This window comes from Lactuca virosa, chromosome 3 (assembly GCF_052849685.1).
Source record: "Lactuca virosa cultivar CGN04683 chromosome 3, Lactuca_virosa_CGN04683_v6, whole genome shotgun sequence".
NCBI classification, from domain to species: domain Eukaryota; kingdom Viridiplantae; phylum Streptophyta; class Magnoliopsida; order Asterales; family Asteraceae; genus Lactuca; species Lactuca virosa.
Genome location: NC_136428.1, coordinates 253,453,787 through 253,470,457, shown reverse-complemented (window position 1 = coordinate 253,470,457; position 16,671 = coordinate 253,453,787). Strand labels below are relative to the sequence as shown.

General features: G+C 38.7%; 1 long non-coding RNA gene across 1 annotated transcript; it reads right to left on the bottom strand.

The window, feature by feature from the left end:
• LOC145162914 (uncharacterized) lies at positions 1-1,253 on the bottom strand. Its single transcript, XR_013739429.1, has 2 exons — positions 551-1,253; positions 1-426 (listed from the first exon to the last, which is right to left on the bottom strand). It is a non-coding gene; the product is annotated as an uncharacterized LOC145162914 (long non-coding RNA).
• Positions 1,254-16,671: the final 15,418 nt, after the last annotated feature.

The window sequence follows — 16,671 nt, the reverse complement described above, 5'->3', positions numbered from 1 at the left end:
TAAAGCCAACCCCTTGAATTGAAAGCTAATTAAAGCAAAATAAATTCATCTTTACATACCATACCACCTACAAAAATATGTTTGCAAAAAGGGACCCTCGACATTGATGCATCCCTCTCATCTCATCCTAATTAATACATTCCTTTTTTTTTTTTCTTTTTTCTTTTTTAAAATCTTCAAAGTTCATGCAAAAGCAAACATCTCAATCGATCCATGAATCTTTGAATTCAAAGTTTACAGAAAAGAAACACACACCCATCAAATACCTTAAAAAAGCTTCACCCTTTTTTCTTTCTTTTTCTTTCTTTCTTTCTTTCAAGAATGAACATGCATCACCTAGCTCCATTATCAAACATAACCCATATACACGATTCTTCTAAGCTTTTCTAGGCTCGATCAGGAGGCTGTCTTGTGTTTCTCGTTCTCCTGAAATTAACCAAACATATATATATCATGATACGACACTACATTAAAACATGCAAATACATCACTATGTTTAAAATTTATATATAATGATACGTATAAGAATACAACGTTATATTTCTAATACCTGTTGTGGATAGGATCAGGTCCATTGGGCACTCTTCTCTTGCTCACGTAAACCAAACCCTCTTCTTGATCTCTCCTTGCTTTATAACTTGACTTAAAACCACCAAAACTTGGATTAGATGGAAGTTCATCGGTTTTCAAAACCACAAACAACAAAAACCAGCAAAATCCCACCAACAAAACCGCTCTGAAAACCACCCTACCCATCACACTCTCTTCTATCTTCTAATTATCCCTTCAAAACCCTTCTCCCAATCATGTTTTTAATGTTGTAAGAATAACGCCACCCTCCACCTCATATACAATTCAGATTTCAGAGCCAAGGTGGTGGTGGTGGTGAAGAAGAGAGACAAAGTATGGGATTTTCTTTTAACATGGGAGGTAAGAGTGCCACCTTTCTTTATAGATGGAATACTGCAAGCCATTTCTTTTATGTCAAATAAATAAAACATAAAGAAAAAAAAAACACAACTTCGATAAACGTTGTTTCTTTAGATTTAGTTTGGGTCCACCGGAGAACTTTTCAAAGGGGCCCTTGTTAACCTTCCCATTCCTAACTCTAGATCTTGGAATTACACATTGGATTTTGTGCAAATCCAGTTCAGGAATCAGAGTCAGAAAAGAGAAATAATTATGAGATAAACAGGAAAACCCTGAAATAGTATCTTGTTTCTGAGCAATAAGAACGTCAATTAGTGACTTCCAAAAACCTTTGGTACCTAGTTGTAATTTTATAATGATAATGGTTTGCAGAATACATATAGAAGAGATCAAAGGGAAGAAACACTGTGAACATGACACTAGTCTCTTTATCAGACAAAGAAGGGGTAGTCCCCAAGAAAAAGAAAAACTCGATGGACCCCATTGATCAACATTAAAGTAACTCATCATCTGGTACTATTTTGTCTTAATATATATTAGACCAACACTATGTCATCTTGAACGTAAGATATATATATATATATATATATATATATATATATATATATATATATATATATATATATATATATATATATATATATATATATATAGGATTCCAGATTCTTAGTTTTTTGATGCTAATAAAAGCAACATTTTGAAGGAAAGTGGATGCATGGATCTTGATTTTTAGTGTATCATATCACTACCACTTTCTGGTATCAAGAATTCCAGACATAGCTTTCGTTTGTGTTACAGCTGTCTAAGGGGAATAAGAATAACTGAGCTAGCAATCGTTGTTGCAATAGAATTCAGTGTTGGAAGTTTTCTCTCTCTAACTAGTATTATATTTTGAAAGAAAATAATTTCTAGATATTGGTAAAGTATCAAATAATTTAAATATGTTTAGAACTCCAAAGAAATGTTACACGTCACACGAAGGACATCCAATCAAACATCAAAAATCAAAATACAAGCAAAGCATATGTTGACTAAATCCAAAGGCCTAAAATACCAATTTTCTAAAAACCGGTTTTTTAGTTGAATCGATATGTTGATCGGTTCCCGGTTCATTCGATTTTACCGGTTCGACCGACGAGTTAATCAGTTTCTATAATTTTCATCTTTTTTTTTTTTTCTATTTTTCTATACATACATATATAAATCATGATTTTGACGTTTATAAGTTCAAACATTAAAAATAAGTTGTGGATTTGAAAAAAAAAATATAATACCGAAACAAAATATAGTTTTAGATGAATACAATTCAAATACATTAAAATAACACATAACCATAAATTTTAGTGTTTTACATCAATCCATATACGTCAAAAAGAAAATAAAGTATAATATCGAAACAAAATATAGTTTTAGATGAATACAAACACATCACAAAACTTTATAACATTTAATATATGTTTTTCTTTAGTGAAAACTAAATAAATTTGAAAAAAATCATCAAAGTTTATTATGCAAATGATTCTTTTCCATATATTTTTATTCGGTTTAACCGGTTTATTTTGACCGGTTCAACCGGAATTTTCTAAAAACCGATCCGTTCAATCCGGTTTAGAAATCGACGTAGAACCGGTGATAATTGAACCGCTCTCTCCACTGGTTCCCGGTCCAACCGGTTCGACCGGCCGGTTCAAACCGGTTTTTAAAACACTATAAAATACTTTAATTAATGTTAGAAATCTCCCCCACACCGGCTAGTACGGTTCCGTTCTTGGGATTCTCTTCGTCGTGAAAAAATAAGAATGTACTTTCGTCTTTTTCGTCATCTCCAAGGTAAGGTAAGGTTTGGTCCCGCATTATGCTTCCATTTCACGAGAACCGCTTTAATCTCTGTCTTCTGATTTTTTTGTCTTGCGCTCGATAATCGATTCAAGCTCTTCAACAAGATCGCTTCCCCTCGTCCACTTTTAGATGTGTAAGTGGAATCACATCAGTTTCCTCACCGAGACATTTCTTTAGATAACACACATAGAATATATCATGCATGTCGTCCAACTCAGGTGTAAATCAAGTTTATAAGTTTCTTCTCCAATTTCTATAGCCTTGTAAAATGACCACTCAATCATGAACTCAGATTCTCTTCCTTTCCAAATTGATATAGTCCTTTACATAGAGATGTACACCAAAACCCGATCAACCTCATCAAAATACATAGGACTCTACTTTAGATAACAATATTTCCCGAACCACTTTCACTTTATTGGTCATCTGTTTCACTGACATCAATCCCACATACCGTATTTCCCGACTCCTAGCCAACAAAACGACAGTCAACACTTTTGTTTGTAACGAAAATGAAAGTTATAGAAAGGATAATCCCTTGATTGTGTGCAAGAACTACTTAGAAAACGCTGAGGTTATTAGTGAAAGGATGAAGACACAATTTCAAATGTTTGGTTGGCAATTATTATTGTAAGCGAATTTCATCTGTAGAAGGTGGCTAACTAGCTACAAGAGAACTTTAATGCAAATACTTAAAGCATATACTCTAATGTTTATATTTCCCTCACTTTGTCCATACGTATGTGGGTAGTAATAGGTATTCACAAAAAGTTTTGTACCCATCTCTGCATGCAATCTCTTCCTGTAACGTCCCAAAAACCATAGTCAAATTTTTGATTTTTAAAAGCCATTTTCATAAAAACCATAAGTCATACAACATAGTTTCCAAAACATAGTCATAAAAATTAGAGTATCAAATAACATCTCTCAACATAAAAACCATAGGATGATGTGTACGATCACGCCTTCGCCTTCCCCCGATCATCTAAAGTACTTGGAACATTTAAATCCACAACTGTAAGCCAAAACTTAGTGAGTTCCCCAAAATACCCCACACAACAATACACATACAATGCATGCACACATGAGTCTACAGTCTGACTGGACCGCCTCGCAAGGCCTACGGTACACCTGGATCGCCGAGTATCTTGGCCCACAGCACCAAGCGAGATCGTCTCAACCCAACTACAATATCTCGACATATTCACATAAACAATAACAAGCAACATAGGTAATCATAGCAGATCTACCAGTCTAACAGATCACTACAGCATAACAACATCTAAAGTACCCCACAGCACCAAGCGAGATCGTCTCAACCCAACTACAATATCTCGACATATTCACATAAACAATAACAAGCAACATAGGTAATCATAGCAAATCTACCAGTCTAACAGATCACTACAGCATAACAACATCCTACACACAAGCATACATACTACAATACAAAGTATAGTGATAAAACTCACTTTGCAGACTAGTCGATAGATAACACAGCTCTCACGCATCCAAAACTAGTACTACGAGCCACCTATATCACAAATAGAGTCCCATCCTCAATTTATAGCCCAAAAACCCTCAAGTTGACCAAAACTCAACTTGGTCAAGAAGTCAATGGTCAATGGTCAAAAGTCCATCAGATTACCACCACCGCGTGGCCAAGTCTCTACCACGTTGTGGTGTCCTCTCGACAAAATAGTCACAAAGACTTCCTATCTCCACGTCGTGGAGACTACTCTAGCCAGCTTAATGCATTAAACTCTTAATCCTTGAATCTACACATTCATACATTCCATAAGACTTTCTTACACCCATAGCATCATAAAAATCGTTGATTTATATACATGCATGTCCAATGCATGTCTTGAGCTCAATCTAGGTTAAAATGGTGAAAAATGAGGCCAAAACCTCATGCATGACATTAAAACTCTATTAAACTTCACTTCTGGAACATATAACCACAAGGGGACCTCAAGGACCCATAAAGTTGTCAACTTTATGGAATCCATCCGTCCAAACTATCCTAATCATGGAGAAAGTGTCCAAAAGCCTAGATCTAGAAACATAGCACACAAGATGCAGGCTCTCAACATATCCTCCAGAATCCGAATTATACGCTCATTCTGACCATCTATCTACGAATGATTGGCTGTACTGAAATGAAGTCTAGTACCCAACTCCTCGTGGAACCTCTTCCAAAACCTAGAAGTAAACCGAACAACTCGATCCAAGACGATATAGATTGTCACACCATGGCTAGAAACTGATGGGTTATGAGCACTACATCATTCCTATGGTGTACATGCAACCCTAATGCTTTGTATCTAGGTTTTTCTCAAGTTATACATGCAATACTAAACATCCAAAGCATAGCCCCTAACTAGCATACAATTTTCGAAATTAACAACTAACACAAAGTTATATGAATACCTTTTGATTGTAGCTTGATTAATGTTGACCTTTAAGAGCTTAGTGCCTCAAATGTTGCACCTCTAGTGAGTCATAAACACCAAGAACAAGTTGGAAGAATATGAGAGAGAGGAGAGGCTCTAAAAATCGGCCGGTACTCCTTCTTAGGGTTCAAGTGCCCGATTTAGTGATCCAGGGGGTTCCTTATATAGCTGAGCTGTTAGGGTTTCAGGTAAAACCCTAATGTAACGACCATAAAATTCAAGCCAATTTAAAACATTTTAACCCATTAAAAAACCATTAAGTTATTACAACTTGTTTTCAAAATAGTTTAAACATCAGAGTATCCCCAGAACCAAATCACAAAATCATGAAGTATGAGGAGCGGTACGATCACGCCTTTGCCTTGCCACGATCTCCTGATGTACCTGAAACAATAAACTGAAACTGTAAGCCCGAAAGCTTAGTGAGTTCCCCCAAAATACCAATCACATACAACCATAGTCATATCATATCATATCACAATACAGAGCAGCCATGCATATCGGGTCTACAGTGTGACTGGTCCGCCCGCACCGGGCCTTCAATCCACCTGGTCCACCCTCTGAGTCTACAATATGACTGGTCCGCCCGCACCGGGCCTTCAGTCTGTCTGGCCCACTCTCCGAGCCTCGGCACGTCTAGACCGCCCTCTTGGGGCCTTCAGCCTATCCGGACCGCTCGCTGGGCCTTCGGTCTGTCCGGTCCGCCCTGGGTATGTTGGCCTACAGCACAAAGCAGGACCTGCCTCAACCCAACCCTAATCAAACAACCATGTGCACATAAACAGGTAATCACATAACTATCCACAACCAAACAAACCGATCCAGCAGATCTTATAGCATAGCAACATCCTAACCAGGATACCGACCTAACCGGTCACTAGCATAGCATCATCCTATATACCAGGATACCGACCTAAACCAGGTCACTAACATAATACCATCCTAATACCAGGATGCAGATCTAAAAAATCAAAACATATCAAACAGTTACCCGGATTCAAATCCGATAAAGGGCCGGCCTTGGTGCCTTAGACCTTGTTGATATAGTGAGGATAACTCACCTTGCAACTACCGAACCGAACCACGAAAACACTGACCCGAAGCACTGCTCCAAACTCCAACACCTGATGCCATCAATGGACCATGACATAAATATCCAAAATACCATAACACCCCTGAAGGTCAAACAGGTCAAAGTCAAAGTCCTGGCCAAAGTCAACCTTCCTGATTGACTCTACTCGCCGAGTCAACCCGTAAACTCGCCGAGTTCTCAATCTCCGAAAACTCTCGTAGCACGACTCAACTCGCCGAGTTACACCAAGACTCGTCGAGTCCAACGATCTCTGAATTCCATCCTGCCCAACTCACTGAGTCGCCAACCGACTCACTGATCCGAAGCTTAAACAAAAGAGGTTGGGGTTCTGCGACCTGACTCGCCGAGTCCAAGAACAGACTCGCCGAGTCCAAAGCAATCTTCAACAGACTCGCCGAGTTGTTCTTCCAACTCATCAAGTTCATGCCTATCTTCATATGACTCACCGAGTCCACCCATGTGACTCGCCGAGTCCCTTCAGTCCTTCATCCATACAGAGGCTTTTTGAGCCATGCAGGGGCTCCAAACTATAGATCCACTCTTCTAGGGAATAACTCCCACGTAAAGTTGCAAACTTTACGTGAAACCAAGGAGTTAAAGGTCCAAATCACTCTAGGGCTAGGGCTTAAGACAAAGGGGCTTCACCAACAACTCATTGACTGATGCTTTATGACATTCTAGACCAACACAAGTCTAGATCTGGAGTAGCAACTTCAGATCTAAACTCCAAACCCGAAATAGATCTTAAATATACCAAAATGGCCCCAAATCTCATTCATGAATAGATCTAGATGCAAAAGAGTGAAGGTAACAGCTTATTACCTCCAAGATGTGCCCAAACTGAAGTAGATTCTGGATCTACACCACTTTCTTGATGCAAGCCCTTTTTGATCTTCAAGTTTCTTCCACTAGAAACAACTTCCAAAGCTTCAATCTCTCTCCAAAGGCCTCACATACACGAGCTTAGGGTTTTCTGGTTCTCAAGGGCAATAAGGAGGCTGAGAGAAGGACATAAAGTCCTTTAAATAGGGTGCAACCCTCGAGATTAGGGTTTTTCTTATTCCATTACCAACTCGTCGAGTCCAGCTTGTGACTCGGCGAGTTGGTCACTTAATTCGCGAACCAAAACCCGCTCCGACTCGGCGAGTAAGCATACCTACTCGTCGAGTCCCTTCTTCGAAATTACACTTTAAACCCTTAAATCATGCTTCTGAAATTCGGGATGTTACACCTAATCTGGCTGCTTAATCCTCAAGCAGCCCACAAGATCCTTCCAGAAGGCCCCTATGGACGAAATCTATGTGGGCTACATAAAGGATTTCATCCATCCCTTCTTTAGGGATCCTTAAGCCCAACTTTCAATTATTAGATAATTGCAATACCGGCCCCCTTAGTTCAATTAGTCTCTTTTGATCACCAAATTAATTCCAAATTAATTTCTGATCAATACTAATTAAATAATATGATTTCTCAATTAATATATTATTCTTATAATATATTAATAAATCACAATTAACCTCTTTCTTTATAATTTATCCTATCAAATTGCTATGGTGAAGGCAACCCAAAAGGACCATGCTACTATCGGGTCAAGTACATACCAATTATAGTTATAGGCTTAGACACCTAATCCAACAGTCTCCCACTTGGATAAGTCTAATAACTATAACTACAAGTACGACTTCAAAATCCGATTAGCAATCGTAGCTCTCAAAAGCCGCTGTCGAACTCTGACCTAGTCAATAACGCGTCCTTTAGATAAGGGATCATGTAGTCATCCGTTCTCAAGATATCGTATGGACAAAGACATGGAATAAAGTCATACTCATTGTCCAACAGTTTGTTTCCCGATTTCTGATCTGTCTGACATAGAAGAACTTAACTGAACACATCAATTCAGTCCTGACCGGGCCCGACACATAAGTCAACACAAAATCATCGAGGGGCCCAAGATATCGCTTTTAATCCTCTTAGGATAAAAGGAACAAATAAACTTTGAGTTATATGCTTGTACTATTCACTCGTTAAATCGTACACAACAATGCATTTTATAACATCAAGTTACTGATGCGTTTACACATTATCAATGCACAACCAACTTGTAAACAACAACTCATATATCTCAGTTTAAAGATTATACGATATTATCGTCTCATAATCACTCGTGATAAATTCCATGAAGTGATTCAAATGAGCGTGGGTTTAATCCAATACTCAAATCTTATTTCAAGAGCACTCATGAACGTTGAAACAAACCTTTGTTATGTCTAAACACTTAGACAATCTACAAACCAATTCATGACAGTCTAACCTCATAACTTACTCCCAAAGTATGATTTACTGTGGATAATTTGAACAATCTAATTATTCTGGAAGTAAAACATGCAAAATGAAACAATAGTAAACAATTGACACATGATAGTAACTTTACTCATAAATAAAACTCCTTCATTCAATCATCAAATGTCAATTACATTTTATCTATTACAAGTTTCTAAATAACTATCTAATCACTAAAACTAATATCGTCCTTCAGACCAATGCTCCTCGCATGTTGTAAGTGCTTAACCTTGCTCAGACCCTTCGTGAGGGGATCTACTGGGTTCTCCTCTGACGACACCCTCTTTATTACAAGGAGTCCCTCTTCTACCCGATGTATGATGAAGTGGTATTTTCTGTCGATGTGCCTGGATCTCCCATGATCCCTCGGTTCCTTGGTCAAGGCAACTGCTCCTTCATTATCGCAGAAAATATCTATAGGCTCCTTTATGGCAGGTACAACTCCAAGGTCTCCGATGAAGTTCTTCAACCATATTGCATCCTTAGATGCTTCGCTCGCTGCTATGTACTCTGATTCACACGTCGAATCAGCTACAGTCTCCTGCTTGGAACTTTTCCAAGTCACTGCTCCTCCATTCAGGGTAAATACCCTGCCGGACTGAGAGCGGAAGTTATCTCTGTCGGTCTGAAAATTGGCGTCATTGTACCCTGTCACTCTCAAGTGTTCGTTTCCACAAAGCACAAGGACCCAGTCCTTCGTCCTTCGCAGATACTTAAGAATGTTCTTTACTTCTATCCAGTGAGCTCTACCAGGGTTCCCTTGATATCGGCTGACCATGCTCAAAGCAAAATCCAAATTAGGGCGAGTACACGTCATAACATACATGATCGAGCCAACGGCGGAAGCATATGGTACTCGACTCATCTCCGCTATCTCAACATCGGTACTCGGACTTTGAGTCTTACTCAACTTGGTATTGCTTTGGATTGGTAACTCCCATTTTTTGGAATTTTCCATGCTAAAACGTTTCAACACTTTATCCAAGTAAGTACTTTGACTAAGTCCTATTAGCCTCTTGCTCCTATTTCTCAATATCCTTATCCCTAGAATATAAGCAGCCTCTCCGAGGTCCTTCATAGAGAAACACTTCCGAAGCCAGGTCTTAACCTCCTGCAAGGTTGGAACATCGTTTCCTATGAGTAGTATGTCATCCACATACAATACCAAGAAGCTAACTATACTCCCACTAGCTTTGACATATACGCAAGACTCATCCTCGCTTCTCGAAAAACCAAACTCTTTGACTTTATCATCAAAACAAAGATTCCATCTGCGAGATGCTTGTTTCAATCCGTAGATGGATTTCTCAAGCTTACATACTGTATTCGGATACTTTGCATCCACAAAACCCTCTGGTTGATTCATGTAAACATCCTCAACCAACTTTCCATTAAGGAAAGCGGTTTTGACGTCCATCTGACATATTTCATAATTATGAAAGGCAGCTATGGCCAGCATGACCCTTATAGACTTGATCTTGGCCACTGGTGAGAAGGTATCATCATAATCAACCCCATGGGTTTGAGTAAAGCCCTTCGCAACCAATCGTGCATTGCACGTATGCACTTTCCCATCCATATCGATCTTCTTCTTGAAGATCCATTTGCACCCGACTGTCTTACGACCTGGCACATTGTCAACCAAGTTCCAAACTTGATTGTCATACATGGACTGAATCTCGCTGTCAGTCGCCTCTTGTCACATGAGTTCTCTCTCTCTATCTCTCTCGAAAAACCTCTATCCTCGCAACGAAGACAACATTGTCACTCGATCTATAGAAGAGATATCCAAAGGAATTCTACAGGTAGCCAAAGAAAATACATCGATCACTACGAGGTTCAAGCTTGTCGTGAGTCTTTTGTCTTACGAAAGCCTCGCAACCCCAAACCTTAATATGTGCCAACGAGGGACCCTTCCCTATCCACATCTCGTGAGGTGTTTTAGCAACCTTCTTAGTTGGGACTAGATTAAGGATATGGGTGGCAGTCTCTAAGGCATACCCCCAAAATGAGATAGGTAACGAAGCTCGAATCATCATGGAACGAACCATGTCCAAGAAGGTTCGATTGCGCCTCTTAGCCACACCATTCAGCTGTGGTGTCCTAGGCGGCGTCAATTTTGAAACAATTCCACATTTCTTAAGATAGTCGTGGAACTCGATACTAAGATACTCACCACCTCGATCGAATCAGAGCATCTTTATCTTCCTGCCCAATTGATTCTCCACTTCTTGCTTAAACTCTTTGAACTTTTCAAAAGTTTCTGACTTATTCTTGATTAAGTAGATATACCCATATCTGCTATAATCATCGGTAAAAGTCACATAAAGGCGGTTTGCATCCCTTGTGGTGGATCTAAGGGGCCCACACACATTGGTGTGTATGAGATCCAATAATCCCTCACCCCTTTCACAAGTGCCAGTGAAGGGTGACTTAGTCATCTTTCCAAGTAAACAAGACTCGCACGTGTCATCGGACCTAAGGTCAAATGACTCCAACACTCCATCCTTTTGGAGTTGGGCTATGCGCTTCTTGTTAACATGTCCAAGACGACAATACCACAAGCATGCCTTGTCCAAACCATTGGACGAATCAATATTCAATACATTATTTCCTAAGTTGTCTACAACCATCACAGTTTCATATATACCATTACGAGGCAATGCTTCAAAATAGAAAGTACCATTATAGAAAGCATTAATAGAACCAATTTCATTATTAAACAAAAATCTAAAACCTTGTTTATACAAACCATGAAATGAAATAATATTCCTTGTCATTTCTGACGAGTAGCAAAAATTATTCAACTCTAAACCTAACCCACTACTAAGCAATAAAGAATAAACTCCAATCTTGGTGACAGACGACACTTTCCTATTCCCCATGATCAAGTTCATCTTCCCGTGCTCCACATCCCTACTTATTCTTAGACCCTGCAAATCAGAACAAATGTGAAAACCACATCCTGTGTCGGGGAACCAAGAAATAGCATGTGATGAGTTATTAGATTGAATAGTGTAAATACCTGCGAAGGTGGGCTTTATCTTCCCATCCTTGATATCTTGCAGATACTTCGGGCAACTTCGTTTCCAATGCACCTTTTCATGACAGTGGAAACACTCTGCATCTTTTAGATTAGACGAGGGAGCATCAGAACCACCTTTGGTTCCACTTGAAGAAGAACCATCATGAGACTTTCCCTTGTGGCTCCTAGAAGGAGCTTTCCTTTTCTTCCCTTTCCCTTTCCCAATAGCAAAGACAGGGGCAGCAATAGTAGGAGTTGATGCGACAGCTTTGCCTTTCAATCTGGTTTCAACAGTTCTTAACAACCCTTGAAGTTTGATCAAGGTCACTTCCTCCTTGTTCATATGATAAGTTATCTTGAACTGATCATAATAAGAAGGCAAAGAGTGGAGAATGATATCAATCACCAACTCTTCATCAAAACTGACATTCAACTTGAGCAAATGAACCACATACCTTTGCGTTCTTTGCAAGTGGGTCGTGATGGACTCTCCATCCTTCATTTTAGTCGTGATTAATGAGGAAACTATCTCGTACCTCTCTTGACGTGCACTTTGATGGTAATTTTCCATCAAATCTTGGTGCATGTCATAAGGCCAATAGTCCTCGTAGAACTTTTAAAGCTCGGGAGTCATAGATAGTGGCTACCATAATGCACGACACCTTTGTCGCTTCTTTGCATCGAGCTCTGTACTCGGTGATTTCTTCGGGAGTAGCAGTAGTTTCATTTATCTCGACGATTTCCTTGGCGAGAATGTCTTCCTTGTCCTCGTACCTTAGGGCTATGCGGATGTTGCGAATCCAATCGTTAAAGTTGGATCCGTCAAATATGACCCTTCACAAATGCCCAAAAGAGAAAGTGGGTTCGAGGAGTTGGTGTTGGAGGAGTTCGAGCTTGACATCTGAAAAAGAAAAGAGACAAAGTTTAGATTAGATAAGAATCCTTAATATCACACCCAAATGAAATATTAAGGCTAGAACCCAACACAATATTATACAATTCGGAAGAGGGATGCCGTAATCCAATTCCAAAATATTTGAAGGTAGGTAAATGACGATTTACCAATTTCCACCATGAAAAACGAAAAAGAACATTAGGTTTTAAATGAATTGAAATTCCTAGAACTTTTGAGATTTATTTAACTTTTCAATGACATGTTTAAATCTCGATTATGCCCTTCAAGTTTGTGACTGGGATACTGAGGATCACAAACAAGGTGTGAATAACCATGAAAATGTGCTCGGTACTCTCGATGTCATTTATTACCTAATCAATGTGCCGGTTAACCATACACGCTCCATTGATCTATAATAAACATCGAGCTACCCTTTGCTACCCTTTTTAGTCCAAATTAGTGTGTCGGTTAACCACACACGCTCCACTAATGACTTGGCAAGGTGCAAAGTTGCAATTTCATGGAATAACATCATTTTCACATTTTACCTAAAGTAATTAAGATTGAGAATTTGTAAAAACATTTAGTTACTTCATAATAATCATTATACTTATTAATGAGGAATTATTTGTCCTATCCTACCCGTTCGGCTAATGACCCTCCACCAATCAAGGAAGCGGTGAGTGAGAGTGGACACCCATTCAACCACCATTTTATAGGCAGTTTCCTTATACCCCCTTATAGATCAGCTTCGTGAATGAGGCGTACTAACGGTAAGACTGACTTATCTTATATATATATATATATATATATATATATATATATATATATATATATATATATAAGTATTAAGGTTTTAATATTATAATAGTATAAGGGTTGTATTTTAAACTTTTAAAACACTAGGGTTTAGAATTTAATATTTCAAAATTAAAAACTTTTTAATCAAATTTTAAATTCCAAAACTTGAGGGCAAGTAATGAAACTTTTCAAAACTTTCTAGATCAAATTTAAAACAAATTAAATAATCATATAATTTAACATTATGTAAATTTGACCTGATCCAATTTTATTTGGCAAGATAAAAAAACAATTAAAAATTTACAAATAATTAGTTTATCATATAATCTAGTAATTATCTTAAATTTTGACCATTATCTTCCAATTTGATTAGGATATCCATTACCATATCAAAAAATCGAATTTTTAATTAGGAAAATAACTTATGGTAATTATCCAAACCTAATTTAAGCCAAAATCCCAAAAATATGCTCTCTGACTCGCCACCACGTTGTGGTCATCAGGCAGATCTAAAATCGAAAATCCTTTTGCTTCGAACAATTCATTAATGCATCAAATGTAACAGAAAAAACACCCAAAGCTCTGATACCACTGATGGGTTATGAGCACTACATCATTCCTATGGTGTACATGCAACCCTAATGCTTTGGATCTAGGTTTTTCTCAAGTTATACACGCAATACTAATTAGCATACAATTTTCGAAATTAACAACTAATACAAAGTTAGATGAACACCTTTTGATTGTATCTTGATTAATGTTGACCTTTAAGAGCTTAGTGCCTAAAATGTTGCACCTCTAGTGAGTCACATACACCAAGAACAAGTTGGAAGAATATGAGAGAGGAGAGGCTCTAAAAATCGGCTGGTACTCCTTCTTAGGGTTCAAGTGGCTGATTTAGGGATCCAGGGGGTTCCTTATATAGTTGAGCTGCTAGGGTTTCAGGTAAAACTCTAATATGGTTGCTTAATCCTCAAGCAGCCCACAAGATCCTTCCAGAAGGCCCCTATGGACGAAATCTATGTGGGCTACACAAAGGATTTCGTCAATCCATTCTTTAGGGATCCTTAAGCCCAACTTTCAATTATTAGATAATTGCAATACCGATCCCCTTAATTCAATTAGTCTCTTTTGATCACTAAATTAATTCCAAATTAATTTCTGAGCAATACTAATTAAATAATATGATTTCTCAATTAATATATTATTCTTATAATATATTAATAAATCACAATCAACCTCTTTCTATATAATTCATCCTATCAAATTGCTATGGTGAAGGCAACCCAAAAGGACCATGCTACTATCGGGTCAAGTACATACCAATTATAGTTATGGGCTTAGACACCTAATTCAACAGAAACCACTTCTGGAACGTAGATATCAACCAATTTCTCGGCTGAGAAACTCTTCCGAATAGCAAGGAAGTGTGAGCTCTTGGTCAACCCCATCAACAATCACTCATTTCGCATTAAATCCTATAAGACTCAGGGTAGCTTCGTGATGAAATCCATGGTAATTTGTTTCCATTTCCATTCGAGAATCTCCAAAGTCTATATTTTCCCGTGAGGCATGTGATCCTCGACCTTGACTTTCCTGTAATTCAGTCACCTATCTACATACTCGATTAACTCCCTTTTCATACAGGGCTTCCAATAGCCGAGTCTCAAGTATCGATACATCTTGGACGCACCAGGATGAATAGAAAATTGAGACTTATGTGCCTCATCCATCAATATCTGTCTCACACCTCCGGTATCCGGAATCCACACCCTGCCACATTGGGTTAACAACCCACAACTATCCGTGAAAAAAGTAGTAACTTGTCCCTTAATATTCTCTTTCTTCCGATTATCTTCCTTGATTCCCACATCCCGGGCCTCTCTGATTATATCCAAAAATGGTGAAGTGATTTTCATCCTCATACACAGGTCTCTGCTAGGACCACTAACCACCTTGCAACTCAACCTATCAGCCACCACGTTGGACTTCCCCGGGTGGTATAAAATATCACAATCATAATCCTTCACCGCAACAAGCCATCTCCGTTATATCATGTTCAAATTCGGCTGATCCATAAGATACCTCAAACTCTTGTGATCTGTGTAGATGGTACAACGAACCCCATACAGATTGTGCCTCCAAATCTTGATGGCGAAGACTACCGCCCTCAATTCCAGATCATGAGTAAGGTAATTAGCCTTGTGAGGCTTCAGCTGTCTGGATGCATAACCAATCATTTTACCCTGATGCATGAGCACCACCCCAACCTTGTGATGGAAGAAGAACAATAAACTACAAAATCCTTAACACCCTCTAGAAGGGTCCATACATGAGCCACACATAGCTTCTGTCTCAAATTCTCGAACTTTGTCTGCTGCTCATTCCCCACTGAATATCAACAGTTTTCTTCGTCAACGGTGAGAGGAACCGCAATCTTGGAGAAATCCTGAATGAACCTCGATAGTACGTGCTAGCCCAGGAAACTCCAGATCTCCGAGGGAGACTTCGGGACCTCCTAATTCCCTCATGATTGACGAGGTGTCCAAAAAAACCGAACCTCGCGCAACCAAAAATCACACTTGGAGAAATTAACATAAAGTGTCTCCTTCCTCAAAACCCCAAGAAGATCCTTCGAATGCTCCTCATTCTACTCATTGGTCTTGTAATAGACCAAAATATCATCGATGAATACGATGACTGACCGATCGAGCATCGATCTGCAAACGTAGTTCATCAAATCCATGAACGGTGTCGGTGCATTGGTGACCTCAAATGGCATCACCATGAACTCATAATGATGATAACGAGTTTGGAAGGCCATCTTCTCAATATCTCGTACCCTCATCTGATGGTACCCTGACCTCAAATCGATATTGGAAAACCAAGATGCACCCAAAAGTTGATCGAAAAGTGTAACTTCCAAAAATTCAAAAGTAAAAATTTCATTTTTAAGTTCATCAATCCCAAACATTACATGTCTCAAAATCATCCAAAATACAGAATATCACAAAATATTAGAGTAAAAGAAATCATAAATGCGGAAATCATGAGGGGGAGAATGTTGTGTCATCACATCGGGCCCTTCCCTTTTGTACCAGAAGTACTTGAAACCAAAAACATATCTATAAGCACAAATCTTAGTGAGCTTCCCAAAAATACCACATACACCATACACATAAATATAACAACACGTAGTTGTGTTAGGTCCGTAACAACCCCTGGATCCGTATCAACCCCATGAAACAGCCAATAGCCGTGTCGGGTCTGTATCAACCCCCGAGTCTGTATA